This window comes from Phyllopteryx taeniolatus, chromosome 17 (genome assembly GCF_024500385.1).
Source record: "Phyllopteryx taeniolatus isolate TA_2022b chromosome 17, UOR_Ptae_1.2, whole genome shotgun sequence".
Lineage (NCBI taxonomy): Eukaryota > Metazoa > Chordata > Actinopteri > Syngnathiformes > Syngnathidae > Phyllopteryx > Phyllopteryx taeniolatus.
In genome coordinates this window covers 12,324,544-12,340,089 of record NC_084518.1, presented here as the reverse complement: position 1 = coordinate 12,340,089, position 15,546 = coordinate 12,324,544, and positions in this window count along the sequence as shown.

The following is a 15,546-nucleotide window of genomic DNA, read 5'->3' as shown; positions in this document are numbered from 1 at the left end:
GGAGCAATAGAGGAAGTCCGCTCCAGAGGTGGGTAGAGTAGCCAAACACTGTACTCACGTAAGAGTACTGTTACTTGACAATAATGTGACTCAAGTAAAAGTAAAATGTAGATCTCCCAAAAATAATTGGAGTAAGAGTAAAAAGTACACAGTAAAATAGTTACTCAAATACTGAGTAAATAGTGAGTAACTTCTGATTTTTTTTAACCGCAGCACGAACATCAATTCAAAAATGCGACCCCCCCCACGGAAAAATTAATCGGATCTATACGATTCACGTAAATGGCCTATTTTGAGTTCAAAATGGTGAATTTCGCAGAAAGGCGACTGATTTGCATGTATGCACAACACAAAACTAGGCAAGCCCATAAAAACCTATTATAACAAATATTACGAGACTGGGTTGCTGAAATATTGGGTATTCCTCTCCATTGCATTTTGTCGTAAGCTCAAAATTAAGATAAAAAAGGACATTACGTTCTATTTCTGCACCATAAAGATGAATAATAATGAGGCAGACATTGAGACAGAGCCAGATGATGGTGTTGAGAGAGCTGACGAGAGTACTCTCATGTTAAGAGGGCCACACAAAGAGAGCCAAAGGACTTGGGAGACAAACACGCACGCACACTGGAGTGGACCTTACAGTATATTGTCTTTAAAACATAATTACAAACAAATGAGAATACATCAGCAGAAAAGAATATTCAGAATCAAGGAAAATAATTTTGCATTGCACAAATGCGGGGAAAATATTAAGGGAAGCTTATTCCAATAATAAGAGCATCATCCTCAGTGGCAGAAATGTCATAATCTTTAACAAGTGCTCCTAATGTTGACTACAAATCAACTCAAGCTGACATTACCACCTGGTCTGCCAGGCTGCTATTATAATTCATAGTTAGTCAACAACACTTCTTGAGCAGAAGTCTTAGCTTGTAGTTAAACAATATTCTTTGTGCTAACTGTTGCTTGCTTCTGACTACCTCTCGTCTGGTGAATGATGACTTCAAGCTTATGGCGTATATCAACAAAACTTGACCGCCGTTTTTTATAGTGCAACGCACTAAAGGATCCTGTTCTGTGTTATTCTACTGGTGTGCTTTTATTTTGGAAGGTTGGACTTTACCGGCTACAGGATGTGTTACGCCGATGTTGGCTGAGGGTTGTTGAGCGTTGTTGCTTTGAGTCCTTAACAAAAGCTAACAGCCTTGCTGTCTATCAAACCCTTAATACGAAATACGACAGCTTCAACTAAAGTGTATTTTTAATTAGTCGACGCCATAATCACAATTTTAATCATTACAATACTGTGTAATCTTCATTCGGGGTGGGGCCCAAATGTGGTCCAGAATCAGTTTCATGCTGTAGGGGTTGGTCCCCCCCTAGAACAGGCAGATGATTTAGGCTTTAAAAGTGTGAAGCAATTTCATTAGGTACACTTTACTAATGAGACACCAAATTCTGTCTCTGTGAAGATAATAATGTTGAGATTCAGCATTGTATTTTGCAGTAGGGCAGGACGGTGGAATACAGGTTATCATATCTTCCTCATTGTTCTGGGATTTGGGGGTCGAATATTGACGTGTGCTGGTGTGGGTTTTGTCCAACGTAACGCGACACAACATTTAATTTTTGTATTGTTGTTTTCTTCTATGTCATCACAGTTAGGTGTTACTGCCGTGCAATTTGTGCTTCTGTGCATGTGTATTGTTTCATATGTTCCTTAAGTGCAGGGCTGTTAGGTAAATATATTTTTCAAGATTTTGGGGTGGCCCGCAGGCCTGTAACTCACTGGACTAGATCTGTCCCTGCCCTGAGCAGATCTCTATATTCACAACCAAAACAAGAGCAATCTGCAATAAGCTGATAATCTTAAAAGCAATGTTTTCTTGAGGCTCATCATTAATCATTAATGAGATATGCTCTCAAATCAGACCTTGAGACAGAACAGAAAGTGGAGGAAAACATTTGTTTTGCTCCTGAAATTGAATTATCTTTACTCACAGGGCATTAATAAAGAGAAACCGTTTTGCGGTTTTAGTTGTAAATACCGTAATTTCTCGTGTATAATGCGCATCCCCCCCTCCCAAAAAAATTGTCAAAAGTCAATAGTGCGCATTATACATTGGTATAGGGGCAAATTGAAAAAAACTTTCACATTTTATAAATGTATGCCGCCATCTAGTGGTCATGAAAAAGCTGTACACTTTCATTTAAAAATGCCAACGCCACCTAGTGGTTATAAAAAAAAACTGTAGCCTACACTTTCATTCCAATATGAGAGGGGTAGGTATGATTGCATATATGTACAGTTGTGCTCATAAGTTTACATACCCTGGCAGAATTGGTGACATATATATATATATTTTTTTAAATATAACTGATGACTGAACAACAACCATCATTAATTTCTTTATGGTTATGTTTTGTTTAATGATAATGCTTTTCTGAAATCCTTGACCGTTTAATTTGAATCCCAATAAAATAAAATTAAATGTGTTTTGCCTGGTCCTTCATGTTTTCTTTAAAGTATTGTACTCATCTTACAAATTCTGCCTGGGTAATCAAACATATGAGCACAACTGTGTGTTTTCTAATTTACTAAATAAAAGTAGGACTGTGAATTTCGAAATAAGAGCAATTAAATTAAAATAAGGATTATACAAAAATACAGATAATACTTCATGTTTTGATCATATGGGTCGAAGCAAAATCATGCATTGTAAAAATGCATTATACATAGGTAGAAGGGTTTTCCAGAATTTTGAGGTCAACTTTGGGGCTGCGTATTGTTACATGGGTGCACATTATACATGAGAAGTTATGGTAGTTTGTTTGCATATCAAAAACTGTATAACACCAATTTATTATTATTATTAGTGGTAATCGTTGCAGTTGCCAAGGGCGTTGCCTCCATGGGGGATGTGGGTGTCGCTATCACCCCACCCCTACTTTTTGAACACCCACACCCAGTGGTTGCCCTCTTTGTTTGAAGTGCTCCTGAGCACTGTGAACCCCCCACCCCACAAGTTGTTCCATCGCCTCGGTATGGTAATGAATCAAGTAAAAAGAAAAACAGACAGATAAACATTACTTTCTAAGAATGTCCTTTCTCAAACAGGCTTCCCCATCAGTATTACTTGGATCACTTGTGGAATTAATTAAGATCCAAAGTGAGTGTCTGTCATCCTGCTGCGTCCGAGTGGGCATGTTGTCAAAATGTAAACACGTGCAAGTATACAACAGCGTTAGCTGTCACATACAGCCGCCAAACCGGCCCTAGTGCTCACGTGCCGGTGCCAGCATGTCATCATGAGGTATGCAAAACATTCTCAGACACTGACCCCATGTTCACAGTTTGTACTTATGTATGTATTTCTCCATGCGTGGAACCACGTGGCCCCGGGATAGAAAGACGCTCAGCAGGGAAGGATGAGCACCCATCTCATTGAAGCTGATCTTATCAAGTGATTACTTATTCACACAGTGTTTATTCCTCCATGGACGTCGCCAGCTCTCATTTGCTGAGTTGCCGCCTGACAACACACCAGTGGCTCCAGCTAGTATGGCGCCCCCTTGAATTCTAAGCACTAATGATGAATGAGGGTCCTAGTAATGTGGAATCCGAAACACAATTTGAAAATCCTCACTTATTTGTGCTAAACTCCATTCATGAAGACCTCCACTATGTCACAGCAGCATTAATCTGCTTAATATGACACTTACTTTACATACAAGCAGGAGTTCACAACATTCAGATATACATTCTCTTTCTGAAAAAATTCCATTATAAAAAATAATGTGTTTGTTCATTTTACTTATAATTAAGGAAACGTAGTCATATACATTGGCACTCCTGGGGTGCCAATGTTTTTAGCTATGACTGTATTGTCTATGCGGCACGGTGGACGAAAGGTTAGAGCGTCAGCCTCACAGTTCTGAGGACCCGGGTTCAATCCCCGGCCCCGCCTGTGTGGAGTTTGCGTGTTCTCCCCGTACCTGCGTGGGTTTTCTCCCGGCACTCCGGTTTCCTCCCACATCCCAAAAACATGCATTAATTGGAGACTCTAAATCACCCGTAGGTGTGACTGTGAGTGCGAATGGTTGTTTGTTCCTATGTGCCCTGCGATTGGCTGGCAACCAGTTCAGGATGTACCCTGCCTCCTGCCCGATGACAGCTGGGATAGGCTCCAGCACGCCCGCGACCCGAGTGAGGAGTAGCGGCTCAGAAAATGGATGGATGGATGTATTGTCTATTATATACAGTATGCTGTATATTTGTTCAAAACATACTTCTCTCATTATTCTGGCATTTAGCAAGTAGAAATAATTTTGGTAATCCTAATTGACCTAAAGCATGAAAAGTTTAGTCTGATTTCCTGTCAGACAGTCAGGAAAAAAAAGATGTGTTTTTATACAGTCATTGCTAAAAAGGGGTGCAAATGTTTTTAGCCATGATTGCTCCTTTCAGTACTAAGGTTTACGTGTTACCAAGCATAAATACTTGGCCAAAGAGGCTAACCAGTGAAAAATACTGTAGGCCTTAAGGATGGCTACCTTTACAGTCTTTATAGTTCCGTAACGGTCATATTAAAATGCGTTATACTGAGACTAATGTATGTACTTATTTCTCAAATGTGAGAAAAAAAAATCTTGTTATGCTAATTCTAGATGATTACTGGTAATATGTAATCTTTGTTATCATGTATTTCATACTCATTTTCATGTGGTGCAAGTGTACTATTGCAAAATGTTTTTTTTTTCTGTGGGACTATTTTGCATTGACTGATTTGAGTGAAAATTAACAGAAAGGGAGCCAGATATTGATAACAGTACATCAATATCACCACAAACTGGAATTGTTTATCACAATTAACACACACACACACACACACACACACACACATGCGCGTGCGCGCAAAGGTCAGATTTGTTAAAGCCCTTTTATTTCCCAATTGAATTGCAACAAATTAGAAAGGAGTACTTCGTAATGGCAAAGGCTGTGTACAGTGAAAAACAAGCGCAATATCAATAAGATTCAATCAAAAACAAAATTAATTAGTTAGACAATTAGAGGACAAAAACAACAACATTGAAATCCTCATGCACCTTAAAGGTCACTGAAAATATCAGGAGACACTGGACCATCCAGAAACTACATTTTGGGAGAGGCAAACAATCGAAAAATAGCTAACATTATTATTATACCTTATTTCCCAAAAATATTGGCTCAGGGCTTATTTACTCAAAAATGGTGGGAGGTCTTCTGGGATGAATAGCTATGGTAAAAATGCAAACGCTACCTCAAATCCGCCATTTATTTTACTTCATCCCATTTAAACCCACGAGATGAGACTGTACCGTAATACATTTCTATTCTAACAATAAGAAAAACAGAAATTATTCTCTGCACTGTTCAGAAAAATAAACCTGAGGGGGGACTCGACACATGCAGCTTAAGGCATTATTACTTAGCTAGCAAACTAAAATACTTCATACAATGGATACAACCTAACGAAGAGCATCAGTCTGGGCTAGCATTAGAATAGATAGTCATAATACCAAACGTTCAGACCTCCATTTATCAGCACAAACTGTTTTAAGAACCCAACAACTGCATCCACTTTACCTGCCTGGTGAAGGCCGAATAATCTCAATTAGCACCATGTATGTTGTCCACACTTGGTGTAAACCTGACTCAGAGATGAACAAAATAACACTCTGTTTCAGAAGATCTGTAATAAAGTTTCTCACAATTGCTAAAACACTAAATACCATTCTCCGAACCACAGCCTCAGTTTCCTAAACTCATTTTTCAAATCAAAAACTCTTTTAGTGAAACCTTAAACACTGTTCAAACACTGACTCAAGTTGGAAAACTAATCTCCTCTGTCTTACAAAACCTTAAACACATTACCAGCCACTAAACACATTTTGCACTATAATACACTTGTGTTGCAATACTTTAAAAATTGGCAGCAAACTGTGGACACAACTTTAACACAGCTGTCATCTTTTACACACAGCTACTAAAAACTGAACACACAAGTTTCTAATTATGTGATCAGACCAATTGGGCAGGTTAAAAAGTTGTTGAGATGTTGTTTTATTCTCCTGTCTGCAGCCAGGTCAGCATTGCAGATGAGAATCTGTTCTTAATTGCCTTAAATGGATAAATAAATACATAAAATCCTGGTCACAGTGTATAGGTGGCAAATGTGCTTCTCTCTAAAATGGACAGAAACATACAGAGAGGCATAGGAGTTTGTACAGTATGAGAGGGGGTGGAAAAGGAGGAATGGGATCAGGAAGCGCCTGGGGAAGACCAAGAACAATCATAACCGATGAAATTCGAGCAACTATTGTATACCAGATCCTTGTTCATGGTAGGACAAAGAGTCCAACTACATTTGAACAGATTCTCTGTGGTCAGCATCATCAGGACATTCAGAGAAAAGGTAATTGTTTCTAGTACAACATTTGACATACGGAATACTATACTGTAAGTAATGTAATGCTCATTGCAGTACTAGTTTTACTGGCTGTTCATTTGTAAGCATATTTTCCTCTTTGTAGAATTGAAAGATGAACAAATGAGGGGGGAAGGACTGTTCTTTTCTCCGAACAATCATTGTTGACAAGAGGTGATAGTTTGGGTTGTGATAGAAAAGTCAGGGGTTTCGTGAATGCAGTTAGAAGTTTTGGATTTGTGTTCAGGGTTTTGAGAAAAAGAGTGGCGGTTTCAAGAAATGTGTTTTAGCAGTGGTGAAAAACTGTACCACATTCATGAGGATGACAAACACAAATCTGTGGCTAATCCAATTTAATACACATTACATAATATCGTATGCATTATATTTTGGGTTGGGGAGGTCCGTTTGGGCGGCATGGTGGAAGAGTAGTTAGAGCGTCTGCCTCACAGTTCTGAGGACTGGGATTCAATCCCCGGCCCCGCCTGTGTGGAGTTTGCATGTTCTCCCCGTGCCTGCGTGGGTTTTCTCCGGGCACTCCGGTTTCCTCCTGCCCGATGATAGCTGGGATAGGCTCCAGCGCTCCCGCGACCCTTGTGAGGATAAGCGGTTCAGATAATGGATGGATGGATGGAGGTCCATTTGTGGATTCTCGAGCAATCCCTCTCTGTCGGGGGTGGGATCCCCCGCTAGCATTGGGCAGGGTTGTCGAACATGGGGTAAAAACTTGACACTGTCAAGGGGCCCTGACCATTTTGGGGCCCCCGGCTTTCCGACACGCGATCCAACACTGTGTATGTCACTTGGTTAGCAACAGACTTCAAATGGGCAGAGCATTTAACTGCTAAATCATAGTGCCTACCTTTCTCTGATGGTTAAAAGGGAGACGTTTATTTGGTGATGACTTGTTTACTAATTATGGCATCGCGTCTATTAGTGGGATGGCAATTGTTTGGGTAACTACAGTACACACAATATTAATCTAGTTTAAAAGTTGTCGAAAAAGAGTGTCGGGGGATGACATTTGAAAAGTAGAGTTGTTGTTGACTACTATGGGAAGCTAAATGACCACATTGTTCCTCAAAAGTGCGTAAATGACAACAAGAAGAGTGTCACCTTTTGAGTAAGGGAGAAAAAAAACAAAAAACAAACAATAGAGCTAATGATTCACAGTGTCCATGATAAATGCAGAGAGCCTGTCTATTTAGGGTGTTTTTGTCTGCCAGGAACAGATAATGCACTACTTAAATATTCATCTAATTACTATAGATGAAGAGCCTTTCATGGGCTCTGTGCTGACATTTGAAATGCCATTCAGGAAACCCTCAAGTCGAAATATTCCTTAACTGGCTTCCTCTTTTGGGCTCAAATAGATCCCAATTAATGAGCTCCACAGACAATGGAAGCCACTGACACTCAAAACAAAAAGATCAGACGGAAATAATTACATTTACACAATAGATTGCAGGTGTTTTTGTTTCCACAAGACCCAGTTAATTTGACAGATTACTGCATCAAGGTGGGCGTCAGTACTGTATTCAGGATGAAAGCCAGTGTGTAGATGGATGTATGGATATGAATTGTTGGAAAAGTTGAAAGAGAAATAGGAAATAGAGTATAAATGAGAGTATTAGTTGGGGATTTTTGACTGGGCATTGTTTTAAAGTGTTCACGAGTGGAAAGAAAAAAGTTATACAGTATAAGACAAGTGTAATAAAGTTACAGCTCTTGCTGGAAGGAAGTCTAGCATAGGGAATATGAGCATGAACAGCCCATATCTGATTAACAAAGGTTGACTACTGAAGTTTGACCCCAACTAGTGCAACCATCTTGGCTCAGAAAGATATGATTCAAAATCGGTTCTTATCAAGACACACACACACACACACACACACACACACACGCACACACACGCACACACACACACAAACCCCTGTTGGTCTGAAAACAAAACTATCAAGGATTAGTAAACAAGTCGACTGTTCGGGACCCACTTGGCTCAATATAGCTGTACTTGCGATTGATGCTTTGTTCCTTTGACAAAAGTATGCACTAAAAGGCATTTTTTTTATCGTAAGTAAACCATTGGTTGAGCAGATTTGTCACTGTGACATTTGATTATACACACTTGCTGTGCCTTAGCTCTGAATGTTGCAGTATTATACGAGTCCTACAGTTTAGCCTAGCCTAGTCGCTACTGTGCAGTGGAAAGGCTGCAAAACATATTTCAACCTTGCTGCCTCAGTCATCTTTGAAAAACGTTTTGAGTGAGAAAATTGCTCAAAATTGTGACTGACAGAGCGCTATAAAGAACGAAGTAGCCTCTGTCATCTTGTATCCGATATTCAAAATCGAAAGAGATCTGGGTTTGATATACTGCGGGACGATGATCTGTAAGCGAAGAAAAATGAATGGTTAAAGGACAAACTGAACTGAAAATTATCCTTGTATCGAGCGGACATAATGATTTCAATTTTGAGCTCAGCTGTTTCAAGTACCTTATTTGAAGTCAACAGTTCTTTCTAAGACAAAGTGTAAAAAAAATAGTTTTCTCAATCAAAACTGTGAAAATGTTTCACTCCTGAAATATCACGATTGTGATACACCAGCCTTTTGGATACTGGAACCAAATATAAATTTTAAATTTCTCCTCTAACCTATTAAAAATGGCAGTTCCAACCATTGTTTATTCTCTATAGCCCTTGCCCTTCTTATGAGTTCGGGTGAGATGGTGGCTATCCCAGTTGACTTTGGGCGAGAGGAGGGGTACAACCTGGACTGCTCGCCAACCAATTGAAGGGCTGTTTGAAATGTATGTAAATGTAAATGTTTTGGATTGGGGAATCGGCCTTGCCAGCCTCTATTTTACTAAGTGTGAATTCAATGGTGTGTGTGGTAGCACCCATCAAAGAAAATTAAAATTGAGCCGCAACAAAAAAAAAATAATCTATGTTTTGAAAATCTGCAGGCGGCACGGTGGACGACTGGGTAGAGCGTCAGCCTCACAGTTCTGAGGACCAGGGTTCAACCCCCGGCCCCGCCTGTGTGGAGTTTGCATGTTTTCTCCGGGAACTCTGGTTTCCTCCCACATCCCAAAAACATGCATGAATTGGAGACTCTAAATTGCCCGTAGGTGTGAATGTGAGTGCGAATGGTTGTTTGTTTGTATGTGCCCTGCGATTGGCTGGCAACCAGTTCAGAGTGTACCCCGCCTCCTGCCCGATGATAGCTGGGATAGGCTCCAGCACGCCCGCGACCCTAGTGAGGAGTAGCGGCTCAGAAAATGGATGGATGGATGGATGAAAATCTGCACTCTTATGTTTTAGAGAATGCATTTATTTTTCCAAAGCCCCAAATCACTTCTCTTTTCTTCTCATCGACACAATGTCGAGTTGTCTGTAAAAGGAGAGTGACGGCTAACAATTGTTGTGCCAATCCTGTCTGGACAGCCATACAATAATGTTGGAAATACAAAAGTGGTTGTAACAACAATGATGGGATTACTAACAGCAAAAAGGGAAGAGGAAGTGGAGGACGACTCAAATAGAGAGTGGGAGAGACAAGCCGAGACATGATGATATCGACATTTTAAGATGGTCTTTCCTCAAATAAATGTCACCTCTTGTCGCTTCACCATTCACAGAGTATAAATGGTCAGTCTGTGTAAAATACGTAAGTCACCACCAAGAAAAAGACAATAACATGCATTGCAACTCAAAAGAAAGGATTAAATGTGTGATTGTGTTGTCCAAGCAATCTGGTCAACATAAACACAATCCGTACAGTATGCAACTATCTTGTCATTTTGGGTTATTTCAACCCTTAAAACCGAAAGGAAGGGTAAAGTTACATATGTAGACACCTTGCCAACATGCAGTCTTTAAACTGGTTCTAAGAGAATTTTGAGAATTTGCAGAAAAAGTCACAGACTGTAGTTAGTAGGAAACAAACTTTGACTGATTGGCAACGAGTCCAGGGTGTAGTCCGCCCAAAGTCAACCGGGACAGCCTCCAGCTCCCCATGACTGTGAACCGAGCAGGATGGAACATGGACAGATGGATGCATGAATGATGAATGTATTGGCCATAGTGGAAAGTAAAAAGCAAAGTAGATCACATCATTATAATGTTTATACAATGCTATCCTACATATGATTTCATTACCTGTTTTGTTTTCGTTTCACTGATAACTAACATACTTATCTCTGCTTTTCCCTCTCATGAAAGTACATTAGTGACCCAGCAGCACTATTCACTACTCTCCCATGCTGCTGTCATTTGAATTAATATCATACTTGGCCTTTTGGATTTGCACTAGAAATAATAAAATATAGATTTTTTTTTCATTTGACATTCGCTGATGCAATTTAGCTGACCCTGGCAGCGGCAGTGCAAAGGTTTTATATGGTGTGGAGGGATAAAAGATGATGACGTAATGTTTGACGAACAGTTTCTTGCATCCAAGGAGATAAAAATGATGTGTACATGAGCATGGGTTTTTATCTTTTTATCAGTTGTTCAATCTAATTCCTCTATTGTTTGCTTGGGTTTTGACTTACAGTTCAGTTCCCACTCAGTGACAGTGTGAATGTGTCTCTATGGCCTTGTTCCGACTGGCAGCCCGCAATCAGATTTTTGTCACAATCACATTGTATCCGTCTTGACTTTATGAAGTATGAACAGCAAAAATCACATTAATCCTATCAGAGCAAGACAGATTTAAAACCACATGGGGAGGTGGCTTGAAATCAGGTGTGTAAGTTCATATGTCTTCACTGGGGGCACTCTGGTCTCTCAAATCGGCAATTACTAGAGCGGTGTTTAGATTACTGGCACACCAACGTTGTGGAGACAGAGGAGCAGAGAATGGCTTTAGATAATACACTCTGATTACCAATGATGACATTGAAGAAACAATAGCACCACCAGTCCCAAGCTAGTCACACACCAAGTGACACGGCTTAACTGAACTCTGCCACTGCATGACTAGGAGGAGCAAGATGACAGTTTGGCACGAGGCCCATGTTACAGCAAAATGTATGACTTTTCACTAAGCAGTAATACAAAACTTAATTTTCTCCTTTTAAGAGTTAATTGGTTTTGTATTTTTTCCACTGCTCATCCTTTCAATGTTTATATATGGCATCTCCGGCATACTTACAGAAGACTATGTCGTTAGCATGGCAACCCATTACTCAGTACAGACTCCTGACATATGGAAACAGCAAATCTGACTTGGTCACTTGCAAATGATAGTCGGTCATAGAACTTCAAGATCTGACATATATCTTTCAAATCCCGGCCCCACCTGTGTGGAGTTTGCATGTTGTCCCCGTGCCTGTGTGGATTTTCTCCGGGTCATCTGGTTTCCTCCCACATCCCAAAAACATGCATGGTAGGTTGATTGAAGACTCTAAACTGCCCGTAGGTGTGAATGTGAGTGTGAATGGTTGTTTTTGCCCTGCGATTGGCTGGTGAGGATAAGCGGCAAAGGAAATGGATGGATGGACTATCTAGTATATGTGCCCTGTGATGACTAGCGACCAATTCAGATCGTTGTCTAGTCTGATTTTCACCTGACGATTGCTGTAGCTGCTGGTTGCAGCTCACCCATGGCCCTGTACAGGACAAGACGTAAGGTGGTTCTGTATGTACAGAACAATTTTCGTAGTGTAGTTGCAATGTCTTCCAGTAGTGGAGGCAGGATGAATTTCACACTAGTACAGGAGAGGATGCAATAAATTCATACCCAACTAGTTCACGACCTAAAAAAGATGTGGTAGAAATCAAAATAAACAAAACAGCTCAGTTGTTCCGCTATTTAAAGCAAGGACGTCAATGTTAACCTCATCAATCGATCTATTTTCTCCCACTTATCTGAGGTAGGGTCAATGGGGCAACACCTTAAGCAGGGAAGTCCAGACTTCCCTCTCCCTAGCCACTTTGTCCAGCTCTTCTGGGTGGACCCCGAGACAGAAAATCGCTCCGGTGTGTCGTGGGTGGTTCCCAGGGCCTCCTCTCTGTGGAACGTGTCTGGAAAACCTCACCAGGGACGCGTTCAGGAGGCATCTTAACCTGGTGCCTGAGCCACCTCATGTGGTTCCTCTCCATGCTGTGGATCAGCGGCTCGACTTTGAGCCCCTCGAGGATGACCGTGCTTCTCACCCTATCGCAAAGGGAGAGCCCGGACACCATGTGGAGGAAACTCATTTCGGCTGCTTGTATCCGTGATCTTATACTAGTAGCGGGTAAAAATGTAACAATAGACGATTGTTACATTGAAGCGCTTTTTTCTTTTAGGCCATACCTATATTATATATATTCTATGTATATATATTATATAGCGGCACGGTGGACGAGTGGTTAGAGCGTCAGCCTCACAGTTCTGAGGACCCGGCCCCGCTTGTGTGGAGTTTGCATGTTCTCCTCATGCCTGCGTGGGTTTTCTCCGGGCACTCCGGGCACTCCGGTTTCCTCCCCCATCCCAAAAACATGCATGAATTGGAGACTCTAAATTGCCTGTAGGTGTGAATGTGAGTGCGACTGGTTGTTTGTTTGTATGTGCCCTGCGATTGGCTGGCAACCAGTTCAGGCTGTACCCCACCTCCTGCCCGATGATAGCTGGGATAGGCTCCAGCACGCCCGCGACCCTAGTGAGGAGAAGCGGCTCAGAAAATGGATGGATGGATGGATATATTATATACCCATATTATGCACAGTACAAAATTATCGTTTTGCAGTTTTCTTTTTTTTTGTCCTAAAACGCCCAGTACAGTACAAAGGCAAGTCGGTTTCATGAGTTGCAAGGAATTAGTGTGCTTCCTAGTTCCAAATGCATTGCCATGGGCGAATGGCTTGCCCAAAAAAACTTACTGTACCAAAAATAGCATACTCCAGAAACTTGTGTTTTGGTATTCCTCAGAGTTAACATCACAGCCATGCTGCTCTCTCTCTGCAAAGAGCTCTATGCAAAATAACTAGGATAACTAGTTTTGAAATCAGAAGACAAGGATAGTAGTTTGTTCAAGTATTGTTTAAGTTACTGTAGAAGAAGGGTTTGGTAACAAAAAAATGCAATATCTCAAGATTATTGTTTATTATTATGACAATTTGGAATTTGGGTACAGATTTTAGCAAAAATCCCGGAAGTTGACGAGCAGGATTTGCTTTCGCGGGCCACATAAAATGATGTGGCGGGCCGCATATGGCCCCCGGGCCTTGAATTTGATACCTATGATATAGGGTGTCCTTCAAATTTTGTTGAGGTATATTTATATATCGAGGCTGTTCAACAAAAGTATGCGTTTCCAAACGAAGAAAATTGTTGTAGGCAAGATGATTTCAGAAATAGATGTAATCAAGCTATTCAAGCCTCAATTCATCATTTTATATTATATCCATCCATCCATTTTCTGAACCGCTTCTCCTCACTAGGGTCACGGGCGTGCTGGAGCCTATCCCAACTATCATCGGGAAGGAGGCAGGGTACACCCTGAACTGGTTGCCAGCCAATTGCAGGGCACATAGGAACAAACAACCATTCGCACTCACAGTCATGCCTATGGGCAATTTAGAGTCTCCAATTCATGCATGTTTTTGGGATGTGGGAGGAAACCGGAGTGCCCGGAGAAAACCCACGCAGGCACGGGGAGAACATGCAAACTCCACACAGGCGGGGCCGGGGATTGAACCCGGGTCCTCAGAACTGTGAGGCTGACGCTCTAACCAGTCGGCCACCGTGCCGCCTATTATCCATCCATCCATCCATCCATTTTCTGAGCCGCTTCTCCACACTAGGGTCGCGGGCGTGCTGGAGCCTATCCCAGCTATCATCGGGCAGGAGGCGGGGTACACCCTGAAGTGGTTGCCAGCCAATCGCAGGGCACATACAAACAAACAACCATTCGCACTCACATTCACACCTATGGGCAATTTAGAGTCACCAATTCATGCATGTTTTTGGGATGTGGGAGGAAACCGGAGTGCCTGGAGAAAACCCACGCAGGCACGGGGAGAACATGCAAACTCCACACAGGCGGGGCCGGGGATTGAACCCGGGTCCTCAGAACTGTGAGGCTGACGCTCTAACCAGTCGGCCACCGTGCCGCCTATTATCCATCCATCCATCCATCCATTCATCCATTTTCTGAGCCGCTTCTCCACACTAGGGTCGCGGGCGTGCTGGAGCCTATCCCAGCTATCATCGGGCAGGAGGCGGGGTACACCCTGAAGTGGTTGCCAGCCAATCGCAGGGCACATACAAACAAACAACCATTCGCACTCACATTCACACCTACAGGCAATTTAGAGTCTCCAATTAATGCATGTTTTTGGAATGTGGGAGGAAACCGGAGTGCCCGGAGAAAACCCACGCAGGCACGGGGAGAACATGCAAACTCCACACAGGCGGGGCCGGGGATTGAACCCGGGTCCTCAGAACTGTGAGGCTGATGCTCTAACCAGTCGGTCACCGTGCCGCCCATTTTATTTTATTTTATATTATATTATATTATTATTATTATATTTAAAATTTCTATTTTTGGGGGAACCATGTTCTCAAACAATCTACCAGATCCTTCCTGCTCAAACCTTAAGTAACTCAATGGAGGGGATATTATTAATATTAAAATAATTGATTCAGAAATTTGAAAACTAATCTTAGTTTTAAATTATGCCTTGCGGTGCCAACAACATCTGCTTGTCTGTTTTGCTTCAAAAATGGAATTAGTTGATGCTCACAGTAAAAAGGCTTCAGAATTTAAGAAAGATCACCGCACCAAAGTCTGCATTTTAATTAGCGCTGGATCATTAATGAGGTTGAAGATGTTGGGATCTCTTTCTTTCTTTCTTTCTTTCTTTCTTTCTTTTTTTGTTAAATGTGGCTTGGTCTACCTCTGAGGCCAGCGTGCTAATAGAAAAGTTAATTACATCAGAGGCATTCATGTTCATGTATGGACTTTGACAGAAGCTATATAAGAAAAGGTTAGAGGGATGTGTTCCAGGTCCCTTGACAGCAGACATGTTTAATTACATCGCCTTGGCCCTGAATGTCAGCTTGACAGTCTTGTAACATA